Genomic DNA, 18832 nt, shown 5'->3' with positions numbered 1-18832 from the left:
CAAGGGGCTGGCAGCAGGTCTGTTTTAGGGCACAACCCAGAGAGGGAGATGGACGGAGCAGAGCGTGCCTCAGCAGCGGCCAGCAGCTCGTGCCAGTGAAGAGGAGCACGCTTTCAGAGTGGAACCGGTGGGATCCTGAACCACATGACATGTCAAGAAGCACACTTCTGAGCAAAGCTGGCCAACAAATGTCATTTGTTTTCACTTGCGACATCTTAGAGCATGTTCTTTGGATCATCGTGAGGCAGCTTCAGAGGCCCAGAGGTAGAGAAGACTGGTGGTTACTAAAGTCTGACATTCAAAGTGGAGGAACTTCTGGATCCTAGAAATGACTCAGTAGTGATCTTGACCTGAGGAACATTCATTAGCTAGAAAGTAAAGAGAGAAGAAGCACTCCATTTCCCTGACTGTGGGCTCTCCCTGGCACAAGTGGGGAGACGTTTCCATTTTGAATTATTTTGTTGGAAACTTAATGAGAGGCATTCAGATCTAGGAGAAAATGATGGAACTGCCCAACTTTGCATCTCGTGGTAGGGAAGGGCAATCCCCCAAAATACAGGGAGCGGCAAACAAAAATTGATCTCATGACAAGAACTTTTGAGACCTACATATCTGCATAATGGCTTAACGCTGTATTTTCTTTATTGGTAAGCTAGAACCTTCAGTAGAGTGAGCAGCACAGAGAATGTGATTGACAGAAAGAGGGCAGGCTCTGAGTTAGGTGAACCTCAGTTTGTTCTTGGGTCTGACACCCATCAGCCACGTGACTTTGGGCAAATTACTTCTTGTCCCTCAGTATCACTTTCTTGTCTGCCACAGGGGATACAAAAAATTATCCTGAATCTTGACATGAACATTATATATTCCCCAAATGCCTAGCACGTTATGGGTGCTAAGTAAATATTAGGTAATAATAACAAGACTAATAACAACCAAAAGGTACCAGATTGTAAGCTCAAGGGTAGAGACCCCACCTTGTTCATCTTTGTACCCCCAGCACCCTGAAAACTGCTTGGCACACAGTAGGCAACCCCCAAATGATTGTTGCATTAAACTGAGTGAGTTTGTTGAGCACCACCTCTCTGCAAAGCATTGTCCTAGATGCTTGGGGTTACAGAAGGGAGTGAGACGCTGGGTAAAGTCCAACAGACAAGGCTGGGAGTCATTTAGTTCTTCTCAATCTCAGTTTTTCTCACCTGTAAGTCAGAGAAAATAGCATCTACCAGGGTCAGAGACTGTTGGTCAGCTCCCCCGCAACCATTCTCCCCTTTTTCCTTGACGGTTGTATTTGGGGCTCCGCGCCTCCTGTCTCTGACTCAAGGAGGCACATTCAATCTGCACTATTTCAGGCCGTTCATTCCGGTGATTTCTTTCCCTTTCCCTGTGGTTGGTTTAAGGGTGGCCATGAGGCTCAGTCCTGGCCAAGGAGACATGAGGAATTGTCACTAAAGATGTCAGGAAAGGTTTCTTTGCTCTAAAAAAGAGGAAGAAGACATATAGGGAGAAAAAAATCTGTCCTTTTTCCACTGGTTATTGTTGAGGCTGCCTGTGGAGCCTGGACTGGAAGTGGCCAAGTCAAACCCATGTGGGGAAACACCGACCCCCAGAGGATAGCAGAGCCTGGGAAAAGAACCTGGGTCCTTGACGGCATCGTGGAGCCACTGAATTAACCAGTGCTAGAATTCCCGTTACGTAGACAAATTTTCCTTATGGTTTAGGACAATCAAGTCAGAACGTGTTCTTTCTTGCAGGTGAAGTCAACCTAGATGATACACTCCAGCACGGGCTGGCTCATGTTACTTCCTCTTCCGGGAAACAGGATGTCCGACCCCAGGAGCGTTGTGGTTCCTGCCCTGTGTAGGAAATACAGTAGGTCCTTTCAAACTCTGGAATTCTCTGCTCCTGTGGTGCTCAGAGAGGAGCTCTGACAGGCCAATGGAGGGAGGTCCTGAGGGAAACAAGAGGCAGTCGGGGCACCAGAAAGAGTATAGGCCTCGGAGGCAGAAATCCTGAGTTTGATCCTGGCGATTCCATTGCCAGCCCTGCCGCGCTGGCTGAATCACACCAGCTCTCATAACCTCAGTTTTCTTACTTGCAAATTGGGGAAAAAAGTAGCCCCTACCTCAGGATAAAGATTGAAAGAGAAAATGTCAACGTGCTTTACAATATGAACTCCTATTTATAGACAATTGCTCTAAAGGAAAACCCCAAACAAGGAGCAGAGAAGGAAGGCGTTCATTTACCTTGCTGGAAAGAGAGCTGAAATAGACCGACATTTGTTGGGAAACAAACAATTTGGGGAGAGTGGTAGGCTTCTCTAGGAAAGGTTCCATGCCCTCTCTCCCGCCAGTTTCCCCGAATAACACAACTCTTTCTGGGTGTTTCTAAAGAACCGCACAGCTGAGAGCAGGAGGGAAGAGAGGAGCCCCTTGGACAGCAGCCTGCAGCTCTGTTGTCACCGACTATTAATAGCCTGTAAACCCCTGGAGCGGAGCCCCAGCCCCACCCACCCGGGGAAGGCAAAGGGGTCAGAGCGCTGCCTGATATGGTCTCAGAACACTTATGATCCCTGAAATTCTCCTAGTTAGGGAACCCTTCCTGCTGGGCTGGGCCTGGCAGGCTTCCTCCCGCACGCAGACCCCAGGCTGCACTGCTAGGCAGGTTCTCACTCAGCGAGCAGTAATTCATAACCTCTTTCTGGCTCCCCAGGCCACTCACTAGCTGTCTGGACACACGTGATCTCATTGCTTCCTCACAGCAATGGGCAAAGCTATTTTACAGAAACAGAATCCAGGGCAGAGAGGGGTCGTGACCAGTTCAAGGTCACCCAGAAAGGAAATTTGGTTCTAGAGCCCAATCCCCCTGTCTCCAGCGCTCTAACATTTGTGTTACATTGTGAAGTCTGGGAGACTTCTGGGCCTTCAACAAGACCATCCCAAGCCCCTGATCATGCTGGCAAGAAGAGGAAGGAGCCTAGGGGAGAAGTGCTGAGGAGCAAGGACGAGGCCAGGCTGGCACCAGGACTCTGGGTCAGAGGAGCTGATGGGGCCATCACCACTGCTCTGGTGGTGAGGGGGCTGTGGGCTCAGGGAGCAGGCGGGGCCCCGCTTTCTCTCTCTTTGCCAGTCACACCTGACCGTATCACTTCCATGCTTAGAGAACCTCAGAGACCCTCTGTGGTTCCTGAAGGCAGGGCAAAAGACAGTCTCTTAGCTTGACATTCGAGGTCCTTCACAACCCAACATTTGTCCTTCTTTCAACACTTACCTCTACTCTGTGCCTTCTGTTCCCACCCAGACCTATTTAAAAGTCCCTGGGTAGCCATTTTGAGGGCAAGGATCGTTTCTTAGGCCTTTTCAGATCCCCCAGGGTCTGGCCCACCATCTGGAGCAGATGTGATGTTCAGGAACTGCAGGAGGAGCTGTGACCCTTGGCAACTGGGTCCAGACAGCTGGAATAAGAGGGGTGGGGCATGAGGTGTGGGGCAAGGAGTCCACAGCCAGAGGAAGGCCTTGATTGCCCCTTCTGACTATAGGGCTGGGTTCTGGAGCTCTTAGGTCTGGGTTGCTTGGCTTCCTCTCCTTTAAGATGTGCTGGGGCCAGGGGCCTTGGTGCTGTCGAGGGCATTGGTTCCAGGCTGCTTCCAGAAGGAGTCCTCTCCAATAGGCTGGGCACAAATGTTAGACTGAGCGTCAGTCTTCCTGGGTCTGGATGGCAATGCATCCCCTAGAGAAATGACAGCATGGACATTTACTGAGTGCCAGAAAGGGGCCAGGAATTGTGCTGGGAGCTGGCATCTCAGGAAGCATATCCAGAGAGGAACCTGTCTACCTAAGGTGTCATTTTTTTCCAACAAAGAATAGGAAATGGGGAGCTTCTTTGATTGGCCATCCTGATTACTAGCATCATTAAGCTTTTAGATAGAGTCTACTTAGGTTGGCTCCCTCATCACCCGTACCTGGAGCTCTTGTAAGGACAGCAGAAGGATTTGCTGGGAATGACCGACCTCGTACTCTGCAATGAGGACCTTACTCAGATTACACAGCGCTCTAGAGCACCATGGGTGGGCGAGGGCTGCGAGTTACAGGGGAGTTATCTCTGCCCTGACTCAGGCAGGCCTCCTCTCCTTCCAGCTTCTGTCATCCCAGCCTTGGGCCTCACTGCTGACTTTCCTGCAGGGAATTCTCAGCATCTGCCGTCTTGGTGAATTAGTTGCCATAGAGGTCACTTCTGTCTCATCAGTCTGCCCTACTAGTACCATACCAAATGCCCGAATGACTTCCCTCCCCATGACCTTGGCACTCAGAGTTTGGGGCCTGGGTATCCATGCTCTCAATCCCATCAGCACATGCTGCTTCCTGCTGTGTGGCTGGGAAGGGTTCGCCTTCCTCGGCCTTTGAGGGGAAGAGTCATTTCTCTGCTGTGGCTTCTCTCCTGCGCAGCGGGAGCCTCCGGGAGAGAGTGAGCACAGGGCACTGCTGTTTGATCACGCTGCACCCATGGGTGCGTACGATTTTCCACATTTTCCATGTTCTTTCTGAATCCTCACGGAAACTCTGTGAAGTGGAGATTATTGTCACTCCTGTTCTGCAGATGAGAGAAGGAGACTCGAGGAGAAGCTGCAACTAGTGGCAGAGCTGGGACTGGATGCAGAACTGCTGGCTCTGGGTCCAGGGCTTCTTCCTCAGTACCCAATTCCCATCTCTCATGCAACTAGCAAGGGGCCAGCCCCCTCCCAGAGGAGAGCACACGCTCAGGGTTTTCCCTACACGCCTGTTCCAACCACCAGGGCACCTGGATCCCTGAATGCCCTTTGGAGAGGTATGCGTTGACCAAGACTTGATGAGTCAGCTGTCAGGGGGACCTGGGGCTTTGGCTGGTACGTGCTTTGGACCACAAACAGCCAGTTCTGCCCCGAGGCTGAGTCATCTCTGGACATTCACAGCGGGTCACTCTGTGGTCTCATGTTACTTGTCCTACAGCATTTCTGGGTTCTCGTGGGCCTTCCCCAACCCTTAGGGGGACAGTTTCATAGGTATCCCGCCTCCTGAGACACCGAGCCCGCTTGTTTTCTCAATTTTATTCTCACCACTTCTCACTAAGTCCGTGTCGTCCTTCCCTGTCCTGTGTCCCTAAGAAAGGAAAGGAAAATCTCCTACTTAATGGGAATGTCCTGTACGCCAGGCACAGTGACACATCATCTCTCTCAATTTAATCCTTATAACAAGCCTGTGAAAGTTTATTTGCGTTTTTACAGTTCAGCATAGTAAGACAGAAGGATCTGGTCCCTTTCCTTACACAGCTAATAAGTGGCCAAGCCAGAATTTGAACCGGGGCCTTCCCAGCACACCCACGTCCAGCCATTGTCCCCAGAGGAAGTTGGTTCTGACTGTGGGGGCCACTTTGGAACTCAAACTCAACCTCGAACTCTGCTGTGTCTCCAGCTGGCTCTGCGAGCTTCCCCAGACTTTTGTCTCTGTCCCCGGCGCCCTGCTCAGTCCTGCTGTCTAGATTTTATTTGCTGAGAATCCCAGGCTCTGAGAACTGAGAGGGACCTTGGAAGTCCCCCAGCCCCCTTCCCAACAGCTTGGACCTCCTGGGCGAGCCTCACGGCCTCCTTGGAGGTTAGCAGGACAGAGGTTGTGTTCTCCTTTTTTGGATGAGGAAATGTTTTCAGAAAGGGTGTGCTGGATGTTCTCTGCCCCTCCAGGCCTGCTTGCAGACTTTCTCCACCCTTCTCTGTGCCCCAGGACACTGCAACAGCTGGGCTCCCTTGGCCTCTGGCTTTCCACTGGGAGGCACCAACAGGAGACTTGAGGGCGGGGGGAGAAGGTAGGGGTGTTCACTCCTGCTCCATCCCTGCCGGGCCTCAGGAGGCCTTGGGGATAGACTCTTCCACTGAAAGCCACAGCTCCCATGCATCCAGAGGCCTTTTCTTGTGCCTAAGATCTTGCTGGGGCCGGTGAGTGCCCTCCGCTCCTGCCCCTGGCGTGGGACCCGTTGCCCAGTGCTGCTGGTCTCCAGCGCTTCATTGCTTCCCTCAGCCCCACCCCAACTGTGAAGATAGCCCCCTCATTAAGTTCTCACTGACGGTCCCATTGTTAATCTTCCTCACTCCTTCTGAGTGGTCCGTCCACTTCCTGCAGGGACCACCTGAGACAGAGGTGAAGCCACTTGCCCAAGGTCTCTCAGCAACTTAGGGGTGGAGCTGGTTCTTGAACACAGGTCTTAGGACTCTTTGTCCGATGATGCACCTCGCGGTGCTACCTGGGCCGGCCCTGCTCTCCAGCAGGGATGCTCCAAGACCGAGCACCTTACAGCTTCTCTCGCCCGTATTCCTGGGGTACACATCTTTCCTGGGGTACCCCACCGCCCACCCTGGGTCGCCTTCAGAGACTGATTTCTCTTGGCTCTTCTCAGGCAAACATTACTGAAGGTATGAATACCCCGGCTGGCCCCAGCTCCAGGGCTATCGTTGCTGACCCAGATGCAGCTCAGGCATTCAGCCTAGGGGTCAGAGCCCAGCCCTTGAGGCCTTTTCTGGCCTTGGCCTCGGCCTCAGCCCTGGGCTCCAGGGGTTTCCTTGAAGCTTCGAATCAGCCAAGCCCCTGGTCACTAGCTGGGCAGGTGGCCTAACCACCCCCCTCTGGCCGATGCTGGATATTGGATACCATGTCTGCCTATGGACTGTTTCTTCTCAGGTCCATCCCCAGCTAAATCTTGTCTGAGCTTCCAAAGCCATGTAGTGTCACCCTTTGACCATGCTCCATGGTTGGGCTACTGACCCCAGCCCTCTGCCATCGTCAACAATGACTGAGTTCTGGGAACTCTATCCCTTTGAGGAGGACCAAAGCCAGTGGTTGGACTCATGGTCAGCAATAATTCCCTTGGGAAATAAGAGGGCTAGGCAAGGAAATAGAGGCAGACATGCAGGTGTGTTGGGGGAACAGCGAGAGGTCACTGCTCAGATCCACAGCCTCTTAAGCCCCATCCACTAGGCCTGAGTAAACTTCATGCCACCGGGGCCCTGAGGGTGCCCCCGTGGGCTCAGGGCCTGAAGGAGGCTGAACTTGCAGGGGTGGGTGCACAGGGTCCAGGGGTGTGTGTGCAGAGGTGTGAGCAGGGCAGGGGGCCCACAGGGACTCGGAGACTGGCCCCCCCTGGTTTTCTGCCCATTTCCCTTTCCTGCTTCCCTTCTCTCTCCTGGCTGGTGTACCATGACGCTTTTATATCCGTCTCTCCCCTGTTGTACGTCATCCTGGGAAGCTCCTCTTGCCTCCTCAACGACCGCCATCTTGAGTCATGACAATTCTGACTCAGTCTAGTGTATAGAGCATGAGTGTGACACACTTCTGTCACCTTTGAGGACATCCCTGGGGAGCAGCAGGGCATCTGGTTTAAATCCTGACTCTTCGACCTCTGGCATCCCTGGATGGAATGCCAGCCCAAAGGGCTGCTCTGAGGAACGAGTGGGAACTTGATCTTCAAAAGGAGCAACTCTACCCATGGGCCACCCTGGGGCCAGGGCCCGCTGAGGCCTGGGAGCACACACCTCTTCAACAAGGGCCTCCCCAGGGGACCCTTTCCCAGAGGTCACAGGGGACAGGACCCGCGTGGGTCTCGTATGTGGCATGAACAATCCGAAGACCCCATTTTCCCCAAATGAGGCGATGTGGCTAGTGCAAAGAAGACGGGCTCCAGAGTCACACAGTCACTCCAGACCTGTGATGGAATTGGCCTTGATTACTTCCAAGCTTGCAATCTTGGGCAACTCATTTATGACATCTGTAAAATGTGAAGCTAATTACACCCCCTCACAGAGTTGTTGTGACGATTAGGGGAAATGCTTCTATACAAAGCAGGTGTTCAAACATGTCAGCAGTATTGATATGGTCCCATGGAGGTGGAGGGTAATGGCATCAAAGGACCCCGGGGCCAGCTTTGCCACCTCTTGGCTCTGCGACCTTGGGCAGGCTGTTTGCACCTGTGAGACAGTGGGGCTGGAGATGATTTCTCGGTGCTCTGAGCAGCTGGACCCCACAAGTCTTCTTTTTCTTCCCAAGCTGCCGCAGGTCGGGTCCTGGGAAGCGGGCTCTGAGATGGAGGTTTGCCAGCACGAGGCATACAGGAGCATGATGGCAGGAACACCCGGGAGGGAACAAGATGCACCTGCTGGGAGCACAGATTACGGGACCAACAACTGCGAGGGACATCGCCATGAGGGAGCAGGAGTGACTGGGAGACATGCTGAACTGTGAGGGGGCTGAATAGCGGCCTCAGCACTCTCACCCACACCTCCAAGGCTGTGACAGCCCTTCAGAGATGTCCTGGGTGGAAGCAAGGTACCGGCCTTTGCGTCCACATCACCAGTCATTGGGTCTCCAGGGGAGGGAGGGCACGTGGGCTTGGACCCAGCAGCTTTCTTAACTGAGGCCGATGGCCGAGTGGGAGGCAGCTGATGGGGGGAAGGCAGGAGAGGGGAGGAATGAGTGGCTGGGTCCCAAGGGGGATCTGGGTGGGTGCTGCAGTGTCCACAGCAAAAGCCCTTCTCACCTCTGGACTTTTCTGGAGATGGGATTTGGTCTGCTGGCTTCTTGGCCTTGGTTCTGGCCTGGCCTTCCCCAGCAGAGGAGAACTGGTGTCTGTCCGTGGATGCTTGCCCTCTGCCCGGGGCTGCCAGAAATTCTGACGGCAAAGGCTGAGGAATTCGAAGCATTTATGACTTAGCGGGATTGTTCCCAAACTGCAGGCTTCTCTAAAGAGCCTTCTGGATTTCATTTTGGTGGCTTCTCAGCTCTGAGAACCTGGCCGAGGGCTCCCTGGGCCTCACTTTGTAGGGCAGCCCTCTGGCGCTGGGTCTGTGGGCCTCTGGGTAAGGCAGGGGTTTTGGAGACCCTGTGGCCTGCCCAGAGGGGAAAGGCACAGAGGCTGGAGTCCACGGTTCTAGGCCTTTCTAGAGGGCCATCCTGGCCACACCACATGACTCTGGGTTTGTTTGCTCATCTCTCACGTGTTTTGGTACTACCCTCAGGACCTAGGGGAGTGCCTTTTCTAAAGAACCGATAGGACTACCCAAGCAGAACAACATCCTTCTAGTGGATGTTTCCTTCTCTTGAGTTTGAATGGTAGCTACTATCTTCTTATAAATTCTGCTGCCTGCCCCTACCCCCAGTTGCAGTGAGTTGGCCCAGGATGGGCCATCTGACCCAAACAGGGCCAGTGAGGAGCATTCAGGCACTTACGTGGAGCCTTGTATTGGTACCTTAAGCTATAAATTCTGTGCAGTGCCACAGGGCAAATAGCTTTCCTCTCTATGTTCCTGCCTCCCTCCCGCTCCACTGCAGACATCAGTAGTCAGTCTAAGGAGGAAGAGTTCTGGATTGATTAGTGACATCTGCCATGGTATGCGATGAGCAGAGGGAGCATGCTGCTATTTGCCAGCCTTGGTCTTGTGCTTGAAAGAATAACAATAGCAGTAAGAACTCACACCTGCCGTGGAGTTTTGGCTTCGCCAAATGTCCACAGTCATGCTCTCATTCAGTCTGCTTGACAAGCACTGGCTTATAGGACGGTCCTGCTCTGTCTGTGATGGTTCCTATCATAGTCGGAGCACAGCTTCAGAAGGGAGGCCTGAAGATGGGAGGTGGGAGACACGTTCTGAGTCAGGCAAGCAGAACCAAGCCCAATACTGAACACGTGACAAGCCCCCCTTACATCTCACTACGGACAAAGAAACAGGCTCAGAGAGGTAAAGTGACTTGCCCAATAATACACAGCTCACAAGTGCCAGGCCTTGAACCCAGGTCCTTTGCTCTAAATAGAAGTTTTCAGGGGTTCTGGCTATACCTAGAAAATGTTCTTGTGCCCTCTTCCTCTACGCTGGGTCAGTGTCACTTGACCCCCTGACACATTGGGAAAACCTAAGAGAAGAACATTGTTGCTGTGTGCGGCTTGCTTGCTTTTTTCCCCTGGAAATCTATTTTGAAATATCATCTCACAGAGTTATTGTGAATATGCACCCATGCGTCACCTTTAACTTTTCAAACAGCATTGATGCAGAGGCCAGTGTGAGTAATCCTGGGTCGTGGATGGAGGAAGCAGGGACTTTCGATGGAGTCTGTTCACACATGGGCACAGGCCATGACAACAGAGCAGTGTGCTCTCAGCAGGGCAGCTGGGCTGGGCCTACACTGTGAGCCAGGACTGCTGTCATCGTGTTTCTTCAGCTCCCCACTGCTGGGTCCACTGGTGTTCCGAGCTGCAGATGCAGGAGCCAACCCCCTGGCTGGCGGGGCAGTGGCGGGTTGTGGGGGGCTAGGTAGGGGAGGAAGAGGAGAGGGTGGGCGTAGGGTTCGCGGGCAGACAGCAGCTCAGCAGCCCTGGGAAGGTTTCTTATGAAGGACCCAGAGTCCAGCTGGAGGACCCAGCACTCTGATGGCGGCGCCCTCTTTGTGGCTCTCTTGTCCAGCTCCGAGGCCTGAGCTCCTGCCTCGGCCCCTGCTCTGCACCGCAGTTGCCCACTGGGACTCAAAAGGTGGTCTGGTCAGCGCCTTCTGCGACCGGTGCCACCTCCCTCGTCTCAAGCCTTGTGGACTGCCGGGGCTCAGCCCTACCTGCTGCAGTCCTTACCCCCACTCCCTCCCCATTTACTGGCTTGAACTGTGTCCAGCCTGTGGGAGCCTCGCCTGTGAGCCCTCGGCAGTTCTGGCTGCTCTCCCTGGGCCCAGCAGTGCTCAGCTGCCCCACGCCTGGCCTGCCCAGGCCCGGGCCCTTTCCCTTGCTCCAGCCACAGGCCTTGTGCTCAGCCTGTCTCCTGCTTTCTGCCCAAAGCCAGACGGCCCCTCGAATCCCCACTCCGGGGCATTGACAGGCCATCTCTTTGCTGGCGAGGAAGTGAGCTTCCTTCAGGTGTTCATACCTGGGCCCCTTCCCAGAGCACCCCAAATAACCAAGTGTTTGGCAGGAAAGACATAGAACATACCCTCCAAAGAATGCTTTGGAGTCTTGTTAAAACTTTCTTCACTCAATTTCAGAGTTTCCTGCCACCAGTTAAAGAAAGCCCAACCATGCCCCCCTGCCAATCAACTAACTAACTAAATATGTGAAACAAAGTCAAACAGAAACACAGGATTTAAAATGTGAGAAGGAACACTGATCCACACCCCACTGACATTGCTCTTGACCCCCCTCTCCAGCTCAAGTGGCCTGGGGTAGCCAGGATTATAGGAACATGGAGGCAGCAGGGGACCGTGGAGAGAAGGAAGACTTCAGAGTCAACAGAGCTGCGTTTGAGTCCCAGCTGGTGACCCTCTGCAAACCTCTGTTTTCTCTTCTTAAAATAGGGACAACAACAGCACCTACCTGAGAGGTTGCTGAGATGTCTGTAGGCGCCAACCCTGTGCCTGGCACATGGCTGCAGTCCAACAAGAGTTTGTCGAAAGTCCTTCCTTTACCCCTGGAGCTCATCACTGGATCACGGCCTCCTGAGCAGAAAAGGGCTGGGAGCTGAGCGAAAGAGAGAGCATCTGTCCCCTGGCAACGCCCTTAACTTTGGCAAAGCACAGGTTACATATGACACAACCAAAGGGGCTCTGATCCCAGAGACAAGGGGATCAGTAGGGTCCTAGCAGGGATCGTGGTTGGAGGGGGTGAGACAGAGGAGAAGCGGGGAGGAGAGGCAGCCCAGCCCCGTGTGGGGTATGAATTAGGGGTCAGAGGGAAGTGGCAGGGCTTGGAAGTCACTAGAGCGTACACCCATGAGGATGAGGGCCGGTATGTCCTTTCTCTGCGGTATTCTCCTGTACCTAGCACAGGCTCTGGCACCACCGGCAATGCTTAAATATTTACGGAACAAATGCAGAATAAATGAGTGAGTGACAACCTTATCAGTCAGAGCCTGGTTGTTTCAGGAATTCCACTTAAAAACAAAGCAAAGGAGAACAGCTGCTGGCAGGAAACAAGGGTTCTGTGGCAAACTGATGGGTCTGTCTGGACGCAGAGTCAGTGACTGGTCAGGCAGCACGGAACTGGAGTCCAGAAGCGTGGAGCAGGCAAAGGGATTCTGGTCTGGGGACAGTGGAAGCCACTGAAGGTTCTGAGGAAGGCGTCCTGAGGTTAAGAGGTTAGAACCTGAACTCTGGAGTCAGGCTGCCCAGGCTCAAAGCCCAGCTCTGTCACATACGAGGCGTGTGACCTGTATCAAGTCACTAGATCTCTCTGTGCCTTCATTTTTCCATCTGAAAAATGAGGATGAAAATAGTACCTACCTCATAGGGTTGTTGAGTGGATTAAATGAGATTTTTGTACAAAGTGCACACTATACGAAGGGCGTGACATTATCTGAGCCGTGTTTCAAGACATTTAAGCAGCGAACATGTGCGGGATGGAGCAGCTCGAAGGGAAATTTAGTAAGAGGCCATCGCAATATCAGGCAGGAGAGGATGAGCCCTAAATTAGGGAATAATTGGGGGCCCGAAGAGGAGGGGATCAATACAAAACATATTGTCAGTGAAGAAGCAATCAATAGAAACTGATGGGAGTGGGTGGGGGGTGGGAGGTGGGCAGAAAATTCAGAGCTCCCTGTGTGTCTGAGAGCCAGGGTTCTGGGAAGCAGATAGCGCCTCTAGAAGAGACAAAGGATGTCTAAAGAAGGAGCAGGTATGGGGAGGATAAGAATTCAGTTTGGGGTGTGCCGAGTTGGCCTTGGGGTAGCCCATTCACGAGGACATGTTGTGAAGCTGGACATGCTCAACTGGATGGGTGAGATCCGGGGGCTGGAGGGAGAGCAGGCCACAGTGGGAGCCAGGGAATGATGTAAGGAGAGTATGGAGGACGTCCCCAGGGAGCACTCGCGTTTGGGAGCTGAGGAGAGGAAAAGAGCGCACCTAGGAGCAAACAGAGCAGCAGCCAGAGGGTGGGAGAGAAGCAGAAGAATGTGGTGTCTCTGAAACCCTGGCAGCCAAGTTCCCAGAAGGAGGTGATGCACAGCAAGGTCAGAGGCTGCAAAGCCAGGGAAATAGGGAGCAGGATCAGCCCAGTGAATGGAGAGCTGGCCACTCAGAGTAAGTTCAGCTTCTGGAAAACTAGAGGTGGATTTTATGGGTCCATGAAAGAAAGGAGAAAGGGAGGAATCAGCATGGATCAGTAAGACACCTGCAGGAGAGTGTCTTAAGGAAAAATGGAAACAGGACAGAGGATGGAATTGCAGGAAGAACCAGCTCAAGTGCGAGTCTTTTTCATCCTAGAGATCTGCGTGGTTTGGAGTGAAAATCAAGATACTAGAGGGGGAGGGAAGCTGGAGTTTGTAGGAGGATGAGGGAGCCCATCCTGGAGGAGGCAGGTGGAGGAAGGGGCAGCCTGGGAATTGAGGTGGGAAGAAGTGAAGAGAGGCAGGGAGAAGAGATGTTGAGATGCTGTGGAAAGATCAAGAAGCAACAGCTTTGATTTCATGGTGAAAGAAGTGGTGAAGACATAAGTGGGGAGAAAGTGAGAGGAGGCCATGGGGAGAAGGTAGGGAATAAGCTTACGGGGGCTGGAGGCAATCCATGAGAGATGAGAGGGACTCTCAGAAGCCAGGGAGCACCCAGTGGCAGCTGAAGGATGACTGGGCAGCCAGCTGGTGCATGTCCATTCTGTGATTTTTGGTAGCAATTCTGTGCTGGGGAACAAGAGTAGAGATGCCTACTAGTGGTCGGTGGGACTGACCAAAGGGTGAGTTTGGAGAGGCAAGGAACCTCGGAGTGTGAGAACAGAGTCAAAACGGTTGGCAGAGGAGCCCAGGCTGGACTTTGGGGTCCTGGCTGGCTATTTGGAATCTGTGGAATAGGGACAGTGATTTTCTAGCAACAAGTAAGACTTTAGAAAAATGACCCTAGGTCTCCATTTGGTTTTAGGGTGAGTTGTGTGGTTTTTGTAGCAGTAAATCTGTACAGAACATGAAATTGCTGATCCTAGGGGCAAACGCCCCTAAAGACTACCTGGCGGCTGGGGTATTATCTGGGAGAATCTAACTGGGGACCCTGAAAAGATTTAGCGCTATCTCATCATGTCATTGAGTTATTTCAAATGAGCTGCATCTGTCACCTCCATCAGGATGGAGGAATCCATTTGGGAAGGGACCCTGCATTTTCTGATCCCAGTTTGTGTACAGAAAGGGGTGGAACCCAGAACAGCCATTCCACAAGTATTCCCTGACTTGATTGCATTCTGCTCATGCGCAGTTTGGGACCCACCCAGGGAGCCGACAGCGATTCTTCTTGTCCCATGGTGTTAAGCATCCCAGTCATCAATGCTAGGCCAGACTCAGGCCACAGTTCATGCAGGGATTAGAATCCTCATGAAAGGAACAGGAGAGAAAGCTCTGGATCTTATTGACAAATCACACGGAAGGCATGCAGGTCAGAAAGCCATTTAATCCCAAAATGAAGACGTGTGGATGGGTGAATTTTAAAAACTAAAGCAATCTGGCAGATCCCTTGATTAGGGTGGCTACTGGTGAGCTTGGTCTCTCACAGGCAAGGACAGACTTGGTCATGGATCTGGACAGCACGCAATTCCAATGTAGGATAATAGGACATTATGGGAATTAGCTGGGAGAACCAACGACGCAGCAAGCGCAGGCTCCAGTGTAGCACAGAGAATGCAACTACCCTGTGAGTACACGGCATCAACCTGAGACTCAGGAGAGAGAAGAGATGGGGGGTCCATGGCCTTGATAACCTAGCTTAGTGCATGGTCACCATCTCATTGTCCATTATTTGAAGCCAAATGTGTCCCCAGTTCCATGAGAGTTTACAGTCTCCCATGTCATGACAAATAAGGGAAGATGGGGTAAGCTGTGAAGCTCGAATGAAAGCAGGCTTCCAGGGGCTGCTGTTCAGAAACGCCGGCAAATGTTTGCCTAGGGCAGGCACTGTGTCTACAGGCGAGTGGTGAGGCCATTGTCAGGGTTTCCAGGAAGACATATAAGAGCCCGAGAGTCAGGCAGCCCCAACCCTCGCTCCCATACCGAACAAACATGCAACAGATTAAATATTTATCTATTGTCCTGTCCGCCTCAATAAAACATGGCACCCTTTAAAGTGGTTCACTTAATGACATTTGTGTGTCTTGGAATGCCGCCCTGGGCTAACAAATTGCATCTGAAGATGTGAAAACATGAAAATCGATAACAAGAAATGAAAAGTCTGTTTCGCTGATAAAACATCATTTATCTTAATCATTGGGGCGTCTCAGAATTTTCTAAGTGCCCTTTTAAATGCCAGCATCAAAGCTAGTGCCCATGTGTGTGCAGAAGGCCCAGGGAGTCAGGCGAGACGAGACACCGCTCAGGTCTCGGGCGCCGGCTAAGGAGAAGAGACATTCTGGGGCAGACACCCGCTGGACTGGTCTCCAACCCGGGACCTCCCAAGCAGAGGTTTCCAAGGATATTTCTTGTATTTCAAAACTCCCAGTGAAAATACTATACCTTCCTAAGAATATGTTTCACAAGACACTAACTGTGAAGCATAAGGGGCTCACTTTTGGTAGGCTTTATCTAACGTGGTAAGCATTGTAACAATACTAATTCATGCTGATTAATATGGACTGGGAAAATGAAATTATTATTTTGCCTCCAGGAAGCCTACGCCTTGCCCTGACACAGGCTGGATGACAGCATCCCCCGCTTCCCCCCCCCCCCCGCCGAATCCACACAGGGATAAAACAGCAGCAGTCCTCCGTGGTGAGAAGGTTGGAGGCACTGGTCCCCAGGGATCAGCTTTCCGTCTGGTAGTCCTCTTCCTTCCTTTGCTTCTCATAAGCAGCCTCATCCAGTCTGCCGGTCCCTTAGCACTTCGCAGAGGACCAAAATGTGGAGAGGCTGGGGATGCTCTAGGAGCTCCTGCCCTCTCAGCAGCCCCAGTGATGGAGTATTAGGACCACGCAGCAGGTGCTGCCTTAGAACAGCACACCTAGGCTTCCAGCTCGTGCTTGGGGCCAGATTGAGGAGTGCGGCAGGGGCGGCCAGAGGCTCTATCTCCTCTCCTAACCTCTTTGCTCTCTACCCATGACCATGAGGTGTAGGTGGGAAACGGCAGCCTCAGACCGCCATACCGCCAACGTATCTTTCCCCGAAGTTTTCCCACTTGGTGGCCAAAAGGCCTAACAAAAATTGCTTCCCATTTTTCTTATGATAAAACCTGCAATCCTCTGATGGGACACATCTTCTTCCTCCTCACTCTTTGTACAATAGCCATCCCGGCTTTCTGCCAATTCCTCCAGGGAGCTGAGTCTCCCGGCTCGGGATCCCCACCTGTGCTGTTCCCTTGAACAGCAAGCTCTTCACTTGAGTAGCTTGACGATTCGTGTGTCACTTTAAAACGTCACTTGGCCAGAGAACTCTCTTGACCTCAGAATCGAAGTGAGACCTCTTTTATAGTTTTTTGTACTTTCCTTCACAGCGGTGATCACAATTTGTAAGTACCATCGATTTGTGATTATTTTTCAGGCATCTCTCCCATTATACTGTGAGCTCACTCGCCACTGGACACAGTACCCCTGACACATTGTAGATGCTCGGCACATCCTCGTGGACCATATGGCCAAATGGTTAAATGGGTGGACGAGTTCCACAGAGTCTGCATCCTGCAAATGTCTCAGGGGGTAAATAGGTCCCGTGCTCAAACACCATCGGGACGTGCCCTCTTCTGTCTCCCCTTAGAGAGGGATAATGCATTAGTGTAAGAAACTCTGAGATGGGCTCCAAATAGAAAACAAAAACAAAGCAAAAGATAAAACCGAACCTAAGAAAGCGAGATTAATCTTCTTTAGCTTCATGTCTCTCAAACTTATTTGAATGTGAAGTTTTTTTACCTAACGTTCTGCAGAATGTACTTAAGAGATGCTTCACTGGTGGCTTCCGACCTGGGAAGGTTGTCAGGCTTGGTGTGGGGGCCGCCCATCCTGCGCTGACCCCCCTCACGGTTGCCTTGCCGTTGTCAAGAGCACACAGGCACGTATTCTCTGTGCAACCACCACTGCAGTAAAGCAGGGGGCAGGAGCAAATTTCAAAGTTAGCCTGGATTTATATTTTTCAGGGAAAAGAGGGAAAAAACAGTCAAAACTTTGTGTTTGCAGATAGAATCTTTGTCCAGCCATGTGTCACCTAATGACAAGGATACATTCTGAGAAATGCATCATTAGGTGATTTCGTTGTTATGTGAACATCATAGAATATACTTACACAAACCTAGATGGTAAAGCCTACTACACACCTAGTCTTTATGATACTCATCTTATGGGACACCGTCCGTCACTGACCAAAACGTCGTTATGTGGCACGTGACTGTAGTTACGGCTGCGAGCAGCTCTTACATACTAACCTGTCTTTTGCGGAGACCTGAATTTGCAAGCATTGGGAAGCTGGTGTGTAGACTTCAGCCCCTTAGCAGGTGAGTGAGTCCACCTATTACCCAGTATTTGCATTTCAATGCAGTTTTCTTGTTCTCAGTATCCGCAGCAACTCTCTTGAATTTTCCAATAGACCTAAGTGAATTTTATGGGGGGAGATTGCATCAATATTAGCATTAGTGAGGGTTTTGGGACTTATTTCTCTTGCATATCTTGGATGTTTTATGTGGGGAGGTTCTTGAGGTGGGGCTGTATTAAAGGCAGTGAATCTCAAATTATTTTTGACCAGCTCACACTTGAGCAAAACTGCTTTGACCTACTGGCTCTATCTAGTCTCATTTTCCAGCGGAAAAATAAATTTGTGATAATTGTCGGGGAGTGGATTATGTATACATTGCTCTAGCACTGGAGAACGGATGGTTCATATTTGAACCACAGTGTATACATGGCTTAGAGTCTGGTTATTGGAAAATTACAGCCCCACAATACTGTTCATGCAAATAAGCTTCAGTATATTCTGTAGTGTTAGCCAAGCAACCCACAACAAAGTCAACTGATCATGATAAAGCTACACTAACAGTAATTCATAATTAAAAAGTACTCGGAGCAGCAATTGCAAATCGCAACCAATTCAAGGCGACACTGATGATGTGCTGATAAACAGTCCCTCTCCCAGGTTTTGGAAATGTCAACTCTGCCCGCACATGTGAAACCGGAGCCTTCCGGTAGAGGAGGCCAGCAGCGCATGGGGGCGGGGCTTCTTGGGGACTCAGGCACGTTGGGGACTTTCTTAGTTGATTACAAATTAGTAGCCCTAGTAATATGCACAAATGAAAAGCTTCATCAAAGTGCATGCAATTCCCCATAATAACCCAAAGGAGGCCTTTCAAAGAAATTCGGTTCCAGGCACATGAGAATGTCTCTGGTAACACGCCCCCGCCCCCACCCCAGTCCTGTCTTTGAAATCACCATCCAGGCAGCATTTCCTCCTCGGGGAGGGCTTCCAGTGCCTCGCTCAAGCAGACCAGAGATGTGCATTTGGCTTTACAAAGCGCTCAGATTCTCATTTTAAAATGTGAAAGGTTTTAATACCCAGTGTAAAATCATTGCCAAGAGATAACATTAAGTGGAAAAAGCAATGCGCATGACAGTATGTATAGTATGCTATTTATGTAAAAAAAAAAACCAACCCAACGATTTTATATGTTTGTTGATGCTTCATATGACTGGAATGTCTTGGGAAGTGAAACTAAGAAACAGAGCAAAACAGTTGCCCCTGCGGAGGGGTGCTGGCTGCTGGGGGAGGGGAGGGAGGGCGATTCAGGTATTTCATTAGATACCCATTCATGATTTTTAAATTTTGCACCATTTATGTATTAACTATTAAAAATATCAATGAATTTAAATTTAGAAAAGAAGAGAAAAGGCGGAAAAAAAAAAGGAC

General features: G+C 51.3%; 2 long non-coding RNA genes across 2 annotated transcripts; both read right to left on the bottom strand.

The window, feature by feature from the left end:
- Positions 1 to 5210: 5210 nt before the first annotated feature.
- Positions 5211 to 11505, bottom strand: LOC138925215 (uncharacterized). Its single transcript, XR_011441133.1, has 5 exons — positions 11362 to 11505; positions 10031 to 10314; positions 9490 to 9630; positions 8554 to 8698; positions 5211 to 8172 (listed from the first exon to the last, which is right to left on the bottom strand). It is a non-coding gene; the product is annotated as an uncharacterized lncRNA (long non-coding RNA).
- A 2886-nt stretch (positions 11506 to 14391) lies between these two features.
- Positions 14392 to 17523, bottom strand: LOC138925214 (uncharacterized). Its single transcript, XR_011441132.1, has 3 exons — positions 17361 to 17523; positions 16782 to 17056; positions 14392 to 16694 (listed from the first exon to the last, which is right to left on the bottom strand). It is a non-coding gene; the product is annotated as an uncharacterized lncRNA (long non-coding RNA).
- Positions 17524 to 18832: the final 1309 nt, after the last annotated feature.

Source organism: Equus caballus, chromosome 7, assembly GCF_041296265.1.
Source record: "Equus caballus isolate H_3958 breed thoroughbred chromosome 7, TB-T2T, whole genome shotgun sequence".
Classification (NCBI taxonomy): domain Eukaryota; kingdom Metazoa; phylum Chordata; class Mammalia; order Perissodactyla; family Equidae; genus Equus; species Equus caballus.
This window is presented reverse-complemented; position numbering and strand designations above follow the sequence as displayed.